Below are 12,129 nucleotides of genomic sequence, written 5' to 3'. Positions count from 1 at the left end.
AATAGAGGGCCCCACACATATATTTTATTATCTTAAGTTTTATTACCACTCACAAATTTTATTTAGTTATCACTTACTTACAACTTCCTTTAACCAACCCTATGGGACAAGGTCTCTAGGCTATGAGATAGAAGCACCTAGCATATGCTACCCTACCCTACCCATGCTCATCTAATGATGAATGCCTGAAGGTATGCATATTCCCAACCTAACCCCAAATGATCATAACTTCTGGCAAGTCCATAGTAGATCGGGCCTTGCAAGTCAACTGATAAATATATGTGTACATACTTATGTGTGGCACATCATCATCATAAAGATCATAACATAATGAGTGGATAAGAACACAAGTAAAATATCACTCTACCGAATACAAGCTCAAGAGGATAGATTCTACATGAATCCCAAAATAATAAAACCATGCATCATAAACTTATTCAACCGGCCTCAATCAAGGAGTATGGGTTCTACACAAATATCAATGATGCAACAAGACCAAAGATCATGACATCACTCAACCAACCTCAATCTAGGAGTATGGATTCTATAGGAATCCTAGTGTCCACGAAATAACAACAAGGGTCCAAAAGAAATAATAACATCAAGTATACAATCACTCAACCAAACACAAAATTGGGAGTATGGATGTGACATGCATCCCAATGCAACATAAAAGTGCAACAATAGTTTGACTGACATCCTATGAATAATCCAAGTCCACAACCAACATCATGCCAAGAAAACTTGAGAAAACTGGGCGACAAGCAAACCAAGGTGAAAAACCTCAAAACTCAAAAAATTTGAAATTAAAATTCATTTAATCTTTGGGTACAAAAGTCATGAAAATCCAATAAAATATGAGTTTGGATTCTGTATGCAAAACCAACCAGCATAACGGTGCAAAACCCCAAACCCTCATGTTGAAAATTTGGAAAATGCTCATACCCACCCAACCGAGTAGAGCTAGCATCCAAAAATGGAGGGGAACACTAGTTCTTAGCCTCCTAAAAAATGACTATAAGAAATAGAAGCTGAAATAGAGCTGAACTAATAAAACAAGAGAGCCCTACCTCACAGCTAAAAGGGGAAAAATGGGAATCTAAACCATAAAATAAAAATCCCATAGAAGTAGCCAAAAATTGTGACAAGCCAAGGTCTTCCTGAGCTGGATCTAATGAGCCTGATCTCAAGATAATCTCACACCCACACCTCCCACAATGAACAAAACAATAATTCCTCATGAAGAGGATTTTGGGTTTTACTCTCAAACTTTCTAATTCAAAAGTGAGAAGTGAGAAGTTAAATTCCTTTTTTAATACTTATTCACTTTTTGAGTGAATAATCAATTAGGGAAAATAACCAACCAACCTAGTTAAACCCCGAATCAACCCAAATGAACACAGGCTATTACTAGTAATAAGAATTCATCTATGGAAAAGCTCCCAGAAATTAAAATAAAATAAAATAAAGCCAAAAAACCCCAAAATCACATAAATTTCCTTAACAACTTTCACAATAATGCAAGCCTCTAAATGCACAGACATGCTCACTGGTCTAATCACATAATACAAATAAGTTTGACTTTAATAATCACCAAAAGGATTAATTTAACAATTAAATAAGATATGTCAACCATACATGGACGACATTGGTCAATATGAATAGTTGAATCACTAACTCCAGGTGCCACTACTAGTGATATAAATCATGTACACTAAACAACATGATCAAGTTCAATTGCATATAACAACATAGTCGAGGCAATAAATGCAATAAATAACCTAATTTAACCACTTATTCAATTATACTAAAATAATCTATTTACATCGCTCATATTCACATATAGCATAACAATGCAAGAATGAAGTAAATAACCATAGCCTTAAATCCATTGCATAGCATAATTAGAGATACGTCCAAATATTGGATAACCAAATACCATCATAAAACATACTTTCATCTCAAAATAACATCATCATGCAATATGATCAACTGAATAGCATAGTAGTCTAACATCTATGATATTGAAATCAAAGCATAACATTCAACCCTCGGTTCATCTCAAATGTAAAACATAACATGAGTAACAAGTATCTCTTGGATCAAAATATAACAAGATAAATATCTACAACACAAAACCAATGAATCCAACATGGAAAATCAATTTCTAATTATTTAAGAATTTAATAATGGTTTTTTAAATAACCTAAAAAGACACTAAAAACACATAAGAGAACACAACCATAAACATGACTAACCACTACTGTAGGAGCCTAGTCTAGTCTAGCAAGGTAATAATATATAGTGCAATCTATGCACAAATATCTAGGTAATCATGGAACGACATCATGATACCACATTGATCCTAGTAACCACTAGCACAAACCTTAGTGAACTATCTAACACATCATAATCTCATAAATCAGCCATAAGCATAATCAAAGCAATTGATATGGTAACCTAAATCCAATCACCTCAAGGGTGTAGACCACTCATGGTCCCAAACATGATCCCATCTCAATGAGAAATGAACAAGGTTGCATCCATCAGGATGAATTACATAAATCAAATGGGAGAGGCACTACATCAACCCCCCCCCCCCCCCCCCCCCTCCCCCCAAGACTAGGCTTACTCTTGGAAGCCTGAAATCCAAGAATAGAACCAAACACACCAAGAATGAAATCAAAATCAAACACGAGGAATGAATCACCAACTCCATCTCATGTCCAACCAAATCACTCCAACATCCTAAAACCATCACGTCAACCCCCAAATAGATCAACCACAAGAGAATAGGTGTCACATTAAACCAAGTTCCTCCAACAAGGAACTTCCAATGCACTAGGAAAACCCATCTAGCCATAAAGTCAACAATACAAGGTAAGGAAAAAAAAGCCACTCTACCTTGTCAATAGGTGCCCAACTAATCATGCACCTACCATGTGACCACAAAATCAAGTCAAAATACTATGCACTTCCAAAAAGAGTTGGAATTATAGGGAATAACCATCCCAAGATCCCAAGAATACTATCATGTCAAACATAAGCATCCTTGAATCCACATAAACTCACCCTTAGAACATAGCAGATGGTAATTTACCAATGAAAGCATGCACTCCAAAGGATACTCACCACTACTAACCACCAAGCACAGGAGCACATAGTATCTATGGTACAAAAATCTCAACTATCACTAAGAACTAGGGTTACTTAACCCAACCAGATAAGATATCACCTTTGCACAAGGTTCCAAAGAATTTTATTATTGGAAAAACTCATGCAATATCTCCATACCAACTCATAAGATGGTAACATGTGTCCAACAATACCATATCCCTCTAGTACCATGCTAGGAATAATACACCCAACCTACTGCTAAACTCAATCTCTAGCCTCAAGCCGATGATCAATGAGAAACTTGACTAAGACAATCCTCAAAGATATAAGGTTAGGGAGGTATAAACCATAGAGTATTAGGACTGAGAAAGAGTCTCTCTCAACCTCTACACTAAGACAACCCAAGATGCATTAGGGAAATCTACAATTCCACCTTGTTGTGGTGTCCACAACACAGCCCCATTCCTCACTAGGAATGGGGACCCCCTACCTTTTTTTGACTCTTAGACTCATAGTTCAGGGGTCGGGAGAAGAAAATTTGGTTAGAAGTTAAAATTTTAGAGTCAAAAAAGGAAAAACAAAATTTAAAAACACAACAAAAAAAAAAAAAAAAAATTGAAAAACAAAAAAAATAAAAATAATCATCATCATCTAGCACACGTGGATAGAGGCATGACATGCTTTGCAAAAGAGAGGGTTATAAAACCCTCCCTCCCCTTCTTGCTTTCTCATTTCTCTCAAGAGCAAGGAGGTAGAGGTAATACACTCTCCCCCTCCTTTTTTTTTTCTTATGTCGCACACCAATGAGGTGTGCTTGTGCACAAGCAGTGTGCCACTGTGACGCGGCTCGTCGTGCCATCTTGGGTGCGCGTGCGAAACTCTCACAAGGCATGCCATGCACCCTTTTTAGGTGCGTCATGTGCCCTTTTTAGGTGCATCACGTGCCCTTTTTAGGTGCATTATGTGCCCTTCTTAGGTGCACGAGCGGCACCTTCACCACGCCCCTTTGGGAACACGCTACGGCAACTATGCCTGAGCGGCGCGTCACGCGCCCCTTTTGGGGTGCACACACAGGGCTGTCATGGCACCTGCGTGAGGCCATGCTCCTTTTGGGACATACGTGCAAGCACCTACACCCGGTCGCACCCCCTTTGGGGCACGCACATAGGTGCCCACGCCAGGCCACACCCCTTTTCTAGCTCGCGCATGCGTGCATGCCGTGCACCCCTTCGATGCACGCATGGATGCCCTCACCACCATGTATGCGGTGTGCACACATCCACATGAACTTCGATAAATTTTTAATTTAAAAAAAAAAATCAAAAAATTTAAAAATTTAAAAAAAAGTTCCCAAGGGGGACATTTTTCTTTTCTTTTACATTATTTTTCTTCGATATCCACTAATTAATCATGTTTTCTTTCCCATGACATGCAGGTAATATGATTAGATGGCATCCACATCCGAATTAGCAACAAAACCAGTTGTGTACAAGTTCCAAGGCATAACCCCAAAATCATGATTGCACGATGAGTACTCTGAAATCAAACACAGAGAACTTGGACACATAGACTTGGGAGAGTTCTTAAGAGTTTGTAACAATCCAATCGAAAGGTCATCCTTGAGATCTTTCCTAATCCATTCTGGATTAGTAAATGGAGCATCACATCCTAGGACCATGTAGTCGGTTGAATTGATTATGACCCTATCTCAACATTTTTTTTTTGATGAAAGGGTGGTAAAGAGCGTCACTGGGGAAGTGGGCTTGGATCTATGACCTGATAATATCGAGAGGATTTTTCATCTACCTAGAGTTGATTAGTTCATCAGGCTTTCATATGAAGTAGCTAAGAGGTGGCACAAGGATCATTACTAGGAGGCCATCAACATCATATATTCCCCATACTTCATTGACAAACCACCTCGGGGGAAGACAATCAGCAAAGTGGACATGACTCGAGAATACATAAAGGATGTCATTGGATATTCAATCATTCTCCTGAGCAGAGTTATGGGATTGCCTACAATAGGTCATCTCACTCCATTCATGGTCAACTTCATTGAGACCATCAGATATGCAAAGATGCCACTGGATTGGACCACCACACTTAGTGAGAACTTGTGTGACCAGTTACAGACAGTAAAGGACAAGAAGAATTTCTATATGACTTCTTATGTGGTGTATCTACTTGTAGCAAGGGCAACCAACTATCCCAGGTTGTACAAGAAGGGTAGTATGCAAGACCCTAATGCATGGCCATATATAGTCTATCCTCAGCTGGTGAAGAAGAAGCTCTCACCGCAGAGCAAGGAGTACATAATTGTGAATGATGCCTTCATCTTTTCCATCATTCGATTCATTGAAGGGGATTATGTGAAGAGGTTGTCTAATGAAGCCAAGAAATAGATTATAGCTCTCAATGCATATTTCATCCAGTTCTAGACATTCACATACATTCAGGTTGGTGGTGCATCCATCAATCCAAAGAAAATCCCAAGGTACCCAAGTGACAAGTTGTGGCAGATTGAGTCAGCTTATGAGAGGATCAAAAGACAATGGAGACCTTGTTTGGATTGGCCTTTTGTAATAGGAGCATACCAAGTAAAGAATATAACTCTCCTTGGCCATTCTTTGACAATGTTGGTAAAGTGGGAAACCTAGCAAGAAAAGAATTCTACCATGAGGATGCCATTAAAGATCATTGGATGAATGCCACAAATGACTACGATGTTCGTATCAGAGACAATTGTAGAATGACTTTGTATTTAGTAGAAAAGGCTCTCCATTTGACCATCCCAGATGAGATAAGGCTACAGAACTCATAGGAGCTACTGGATCCCCTATTCAATACAAATAAAGTTGGTGAGAGGCCCATTCTGAATGCAAAACTTAACAAAGAGGAAGCAGATGATATTAATCATCGAGTGAGACATTTCATTAGGATGACAAAGAGTTGGATCAAGAAACCCCTTCCACTTGATCCAATTCCAGATATAGTGATATTCCATGCACATGCTCACCCAGAAAGGGGAAAGGGAAAGAAAGTCACACTTGCTATCTTTGCACTTCAGTCTCCTATCAGGCCGAAAATAGTCTACCAGCTAGATCGTCTAGTGGGATACTACCACCCTTTAGAGAAGAAGGGAAAGAGGAAGAGAGCCTCTCCTTAGAGATTTTAGATAGAGCATGTTGAAGAACAGGCCCCTTTCCAGCAACAAGAATCCAATCCCCAAGAGCCCCAAGATGGTGGAGCTCCTCATATTCAGGTTGAATTTCCATTGCCTCCTATTTTGTCGAGTCAACAAGAAGAGGGAGAAATTTTAGAGATATCCATTCATCCAATGCATTAAGATCCCTCTTCTCCTATGGTTCCATAGAAACAAAAGAGGATCAAGGTTAGAATGAACAAGAGCCAAAGAGTTCGTAAAAGATTAGTGCCTAATCCCTCTATTCCTAAAACCATTCCCAAGGAAGAATCAAATGAAGGGGAAACAAAGTTAGATGAAGAGGAGGAGCAAGTGCCTATACAAAGGAGAACTTGGCTGGCCAAAGCCAAAAAATTGGAAAGAAGGAAGAGTGTCACAAATACCCCACCACCCACCTAGGCTGAAATGGTAGAACTCTCTTCTTTGAAAGATGAAGTACAACGATGGGTGAATGACCAAAGGGAACTAGGTGATGATCTCCTCTCCATCCCAGATTTTGATTTCATGCTAGTGGGTATAGAATTGGTTGGAGATAAGATTAGAGATACTCCTATAGGTAAACTTCAACAATAAGATTGGACGTAGATGCCACCCAAGACACAAGGTCCTCATCTCACTCTCCCATATTCACCTCAGGTTATGATGGTAGATAAGGTTTCAGTAACACCTCCACCTCTAAGCTTAGAAGAATATGTTCAAAATGAATCATCATTACAAGGGAAACCAAAACCAAGGGTTATTGATGAGCCATCAAAAGAAGCACAGGTAGTAGAATCAATACAACAACCTTCTCAGGAAGTTCAGGATCAAACTATGGGATCTATAGAAACTGAGACTATAGAAGAAGAACCCTCATAATAGGAGACTCCAAGCAAGAGTGATAGAGGGAAGGAGGTAGTTGAACCCATCCCTTCATTATCTAGAGCCAAGGTTATAGAAAGACATATCCCAAGATGGTTTCGGAAGGTGATAATGAGAAGTGCCAAGCATCAATTATGTGCTTCAGAGGATGATATTTGTGACATTGTGGAGATTTTGAACAAGCCTAACTCTCCATTACATGATGCAATGCCATTTGTGTTCATTACTACTACATAGAACCAGGACTTATTTGCACAAGTGGCTCACCCTTCAAAAGGTACAGATGAAGAAGCTATTAACCTTCAGGACTATGAAGTGAAAGATATTATGTTAGGAAAGCCTATATGGGATACATCTCGATAGATGATGACTATGGGAGTCAATGAGGTTCTCACCCATATGGAATAGGATGAGATTGAAATCAAAACACTTTGAAGGCAAGTTGAGATCTTAAAGGCATATCTAGTTGAATTTATTGGTCCTCTTGATTATGAACGCCCTGAGGAGACTTTGAATACCATTCTTAGAGAAGGGGAAGTTGTATGGCTTAGTCCATTTTTGAGAGCTTGTTAGGATTGGTGAGAGTGCCTTGAAGATAAGGGTGTCACTATAATCATAGGAAGTCTAAAGTTATTGCATGCTACACAAGAGAATGTTGACAAGATTGTGGCAATTTTGAGGTAGAACTTCAGCATCATGGATGAGGTATGGGTATGGAGCAAGGATTTACAAACTCTACAAGTCATAAAAGGGCAAAGGTGCTGCATTCTGATTAATGTATATACCAGAGAGGAGTTAGACATGATAGATGATTGGATAGAAAAGATTGCATATGGAAATAAAGTGATGGAAACATTGCACGATGAGATACACAGGCTCAAGGACCAAGCCCAAGAGAAAATTTTGGAAGCAAAAAAGTTGTATAGTGATGCATGCTTGGACATTTTTGAAGATGAAGAGCAAGAGAAGCTTTTGCTAATTGAGGTAGTTGTGGAAAATTTTAGAAATACTTTAGAGGAAGCATCTAGTGATGAAGACATTAGACAAGCCTTCAGGACAGAGGAAGCATTGTTAGAGTTGGACACCAAACTCGGAGATTTTGTAGAAACTCAAATTGAGGTGGAAAATTATAGACAGAAGGTCAAAGACAAGTATGAGGCTTTGGATCTTTTGGATGTAGCTAAGATTACTAAGATTATAGAGAAATTCAAGGGCAAACATCCAAACATATCTTTAGGATAATGATGAGCAAAACCTAGATGCTAGAATTTCAATTTTGACACTTAGTAAAATTTTGAGATTTTTGACCTAGTCAAGGTCCATAGGTTTGTAGCTCCACAATTTAGAGGTGCATCGACAATTGACTGCCAGTTCCAAAAATAGCACTTTCCATGCATCAAGAATGCATTCTGATGACAGTTTAACTCTGACACATGCCTAGTGAAGGGGCAGCTTCTATTTTTGGTGTCTCCATGTACTTCCACTTTGACTAATGGCTTTCTCCTACTTTCTCTCTCATTCTTTCTCTATTTTTGACATGTAAAAGACTCATGCATCCAATTAATGAATAAAATATGGATAGAGTCCCTCTAAGCACCAGTTAGATTGTCAGTGTGTATACATTTAGTTTGTTTAAATATTTTAAAAGCATTTTATTGCATCAAGATATCTCTCACTCTCAACACAAATTGAGGAAACGATTTCTTATAAATACCCCATTGTAAAATGTAACAAGGGCTGCCATTATTGTGCAATAAAATTATACTTTTGGTGCTAGCATTCAAAGTGTAGTTATTCTTGCCTGAATGTGTCATTGTTTTGTGGATTTTATTTATGAGATTGTGATTGAGCCAAAGATTTATTATGTTTTCTCTAGTTGTGCGATCTTTTAGTTCTGGTGTTTGCTACAAATATATGAATTCCATTGACGTAATGAGCTTGAGAAGAGATCACCTAATTTGTATCTACATAGCTTTTTGTCTCACATGAGCACACTTTCTGTGGCCTTGCAATTTGATGAAGAGTGAAACATCATTTGATTTGTTAAAGATTCTCACTGACAATTGCATCAGTGGATTCTAGGAAGTACTATTTCTATTTTCATTGGTTTCCTACCAATTTCTTCAAAGGTTTAACTCGTAGCCTATTGTGTTCTATAGCTTATGTCTATTTAGGAATTTCAATTTCAAGTCATTTGATTTCACATTGTTTTTCTTTTAGTTTCGTTATTTTCTTTGTTAACCCCCCTATTAGAGTAGGACCTCATAGTAGCTACATTGTTAGAGTTGCATTCATTGAAAAACAAAAAATACAAAAATATTGTTCTTTTGGTGTGATATTTTGAGACAACAAACAGATTTTACTTCAATTCCAAGATAAAAGAGTTTTTGGAACCAACAAAGGCCTCCTTATGAACACTCACATTTATCATCTACTAAATGGATTTTGGTACGTCGCAAGACAAACACTGAACCTTGGAGTGGATCCTTAAAAATATTTTCTTTTCAAGAGAGGAATTACACTATGGATTCCTTTCATTGACCTTGTGCAAAATGAATGCCCAACAAAAGTGGCGCTAGAAGGAAGGCCCAAAACAAAGAACCTACTATTGGAAACAAGAAAGATTTGATAAAGTTTTGAAATTTTTGCACCCTTGCAATAATCTGCACTCCATAAAAGTTCAAAAATCACTTTTGTAATTTTTAGAAATTCAAGTCTACAGATCTGCAGGTCCACAGGTATGTAGGTCCGCAGGTTTGTAGTTATGCAAGTCCGCAGGTCCGCAAATCCGCAGATCTGCAGGTTCGCAAAACTCTATGGTGCACAAAATTCAGAAGAAATGAGTAAGTGTACTTCTGTAGAGGTCTACTTTTTCCAAAATTGATACAAGCTGGAGGATATTGATCTAAGATTCTCATTCTAGCGAGCATTAAGATCTTCACCAAGTGCCCAAGAATTTCTAGAGCTTACTCAATTTCATAAGCCACATAGTGATAGAGGAATACCTTGAATTCAACCACTTCCATTTGACATTTCATCATCTTCTTCTACTCCACTACCCATTCAACCACTAGGTGGACCTCCACATATTCCAACAATCCCATCACCTTCCCAGCCACCTTTAGGTCCATGAAATCCTCCAATGGCCTTTTTCTCTAACAAAATTGATTCACCCGTTAACTTGAGAGGTTCCCTCCATAACCTCCCTAAGAATCTCAAGAAATTTTATCCAAGGTGCATTTACAGAGAAACAAGAATTGTCGAAGATCATGTCAAGGTTTTTAAGGAAATTTGCAACCGAAAGAAAATTGCTAATGAAGATGTGGTTCTTCATTTATTTCCCTACTCTTTGGAGGAAATTGCCTTCAATTGGTACATGAACCTACCACTAGGATGTATTGGAGACTGGGACACTTTTGAAAAAAAATTCTTGGAACAATTCAAAACATTCATCAATCCAGTAGTGATACATCAACAATTCATATCAATAAAAAGGGACCCAGTTGAGACTATTTCACGATTCAATCATCGCTTTCATATGGCCTATCACAAGTTGGAAACACCATACACAATACCATTTGAAGCTAGCATCCAAGTTTATTTGAATGCTATGGACCCTCTTACTGCGATCTTTGTGAGAAGACTTCTTGCAGCAAATATTGACACATTGGACAAAGTCTTTGCAGAAGTGATCACATTCACGAAGAAAACTAATCCTAATGGGGGAGGAATGATGCTTTCAACACAAATAGTCCCTACAATGCCAACATACCCCATGGGAGCACCCACCATGCCTAGTCAGTTCATACCTATGAACCTAGTTCCATTGCAGTAGGCACCCACTCCACTAACTCAAGCGATAACATATCTAGGGTACGAGCCCCCAAAAATAGCTTTCTTTGAACAAAAAGCAATAGTTCTTGTGGAAGCAGATAACAATCTCCTTTTAGAAGTTTGTCAAATGAAGAAGACCATGTCACAAATGAACAACAATTTGACACATCTTAGATTGTCACAAGGACAAAATAACAACTTCTAAAGAAATAATGTTGGCCCCTACAACAACAATTTTGGTCAAAATTACAACAGGAACTTTAGCAACAATAATAACAACAATGCAGGAAAAAATGGCAGAGGAAACAAGTTCAATCATCCTGACTGCAACAACGACTTCCAAAGACAAAACTGACAATGGAATACTCGACCAAATAATGGAAGCATTCCTGCTAATAACAACAACAACAACATTCAGTATACTGATATCAATCAGTATGATGATGGCCAAAATATGCCTAGCAATGATGGTGTATACTATAATGTTAATCAAGAGGTGAATCAAAACCCACAAGTGAATGATAATCCTCCTCCTATTCAATTCAATGCAATGCTATTAGAATCTTACGATTCTAGATAGAATGTACAAGTGGAACAAAATGCAAGTGAGTAATTCTCATTCCATTTTAGTCAAGAACCCGATCTTCAACATGATGAGATGTTTGCCTTTCGAAATAACAATCAAAATACATATAATCTTAGAAATAAAAGGGATCCTTTGACGATGGAATTCCTCCTGGTTTGCAACTGACTCCACCTAATCCTAGAGAAAATAACAATCCACCACCGATAAGGCCAGCCCAAGGAGGACAACAATATCAGAATCAAGTGAACATACCAAAAATACTAAAGAACCATGCTTAGTCTACTAAAAATTATAATGTGGTTGAAGATCTAAAGAAAATGAAAGCCAATATGTCCATGTTCGACATGTTGTAGAATTGTCCATAACAAAGAGAAGCAGTCATGAAGATAGTGGATAGTACAAAGGTTTCCCATAATATTAATAATGTCCCTCAAAAGATGGTGTCACAACAAGTAAATGCTATAGAAGCAATGCCCACTATGTTTAAGGACAAAGTTGAGGTACCCCCATTTTTGCTAAGCTTAAG

The sequence above is a fragment of the Cupressus sempervirens genome, chromosome 3 (assembly GCF_028749045.1).
Source record: "Cupressus sempervirens isolate cs-2001-9-10 chromosome 3, ASM2874904v1, whole genome shotgun sequence".
Taxonomy (NCBI): Eukaryota; Viridiplantae; Streptophyta; class Pinopsida; order Cupressales; family Cupressaceae; genus Cupressus; species Cupressus sempervirens.
The sequence above is the reverse complement of the archived record's forward strand: the minus strand, read 5'-3'. Positions refer to the sequence as shown.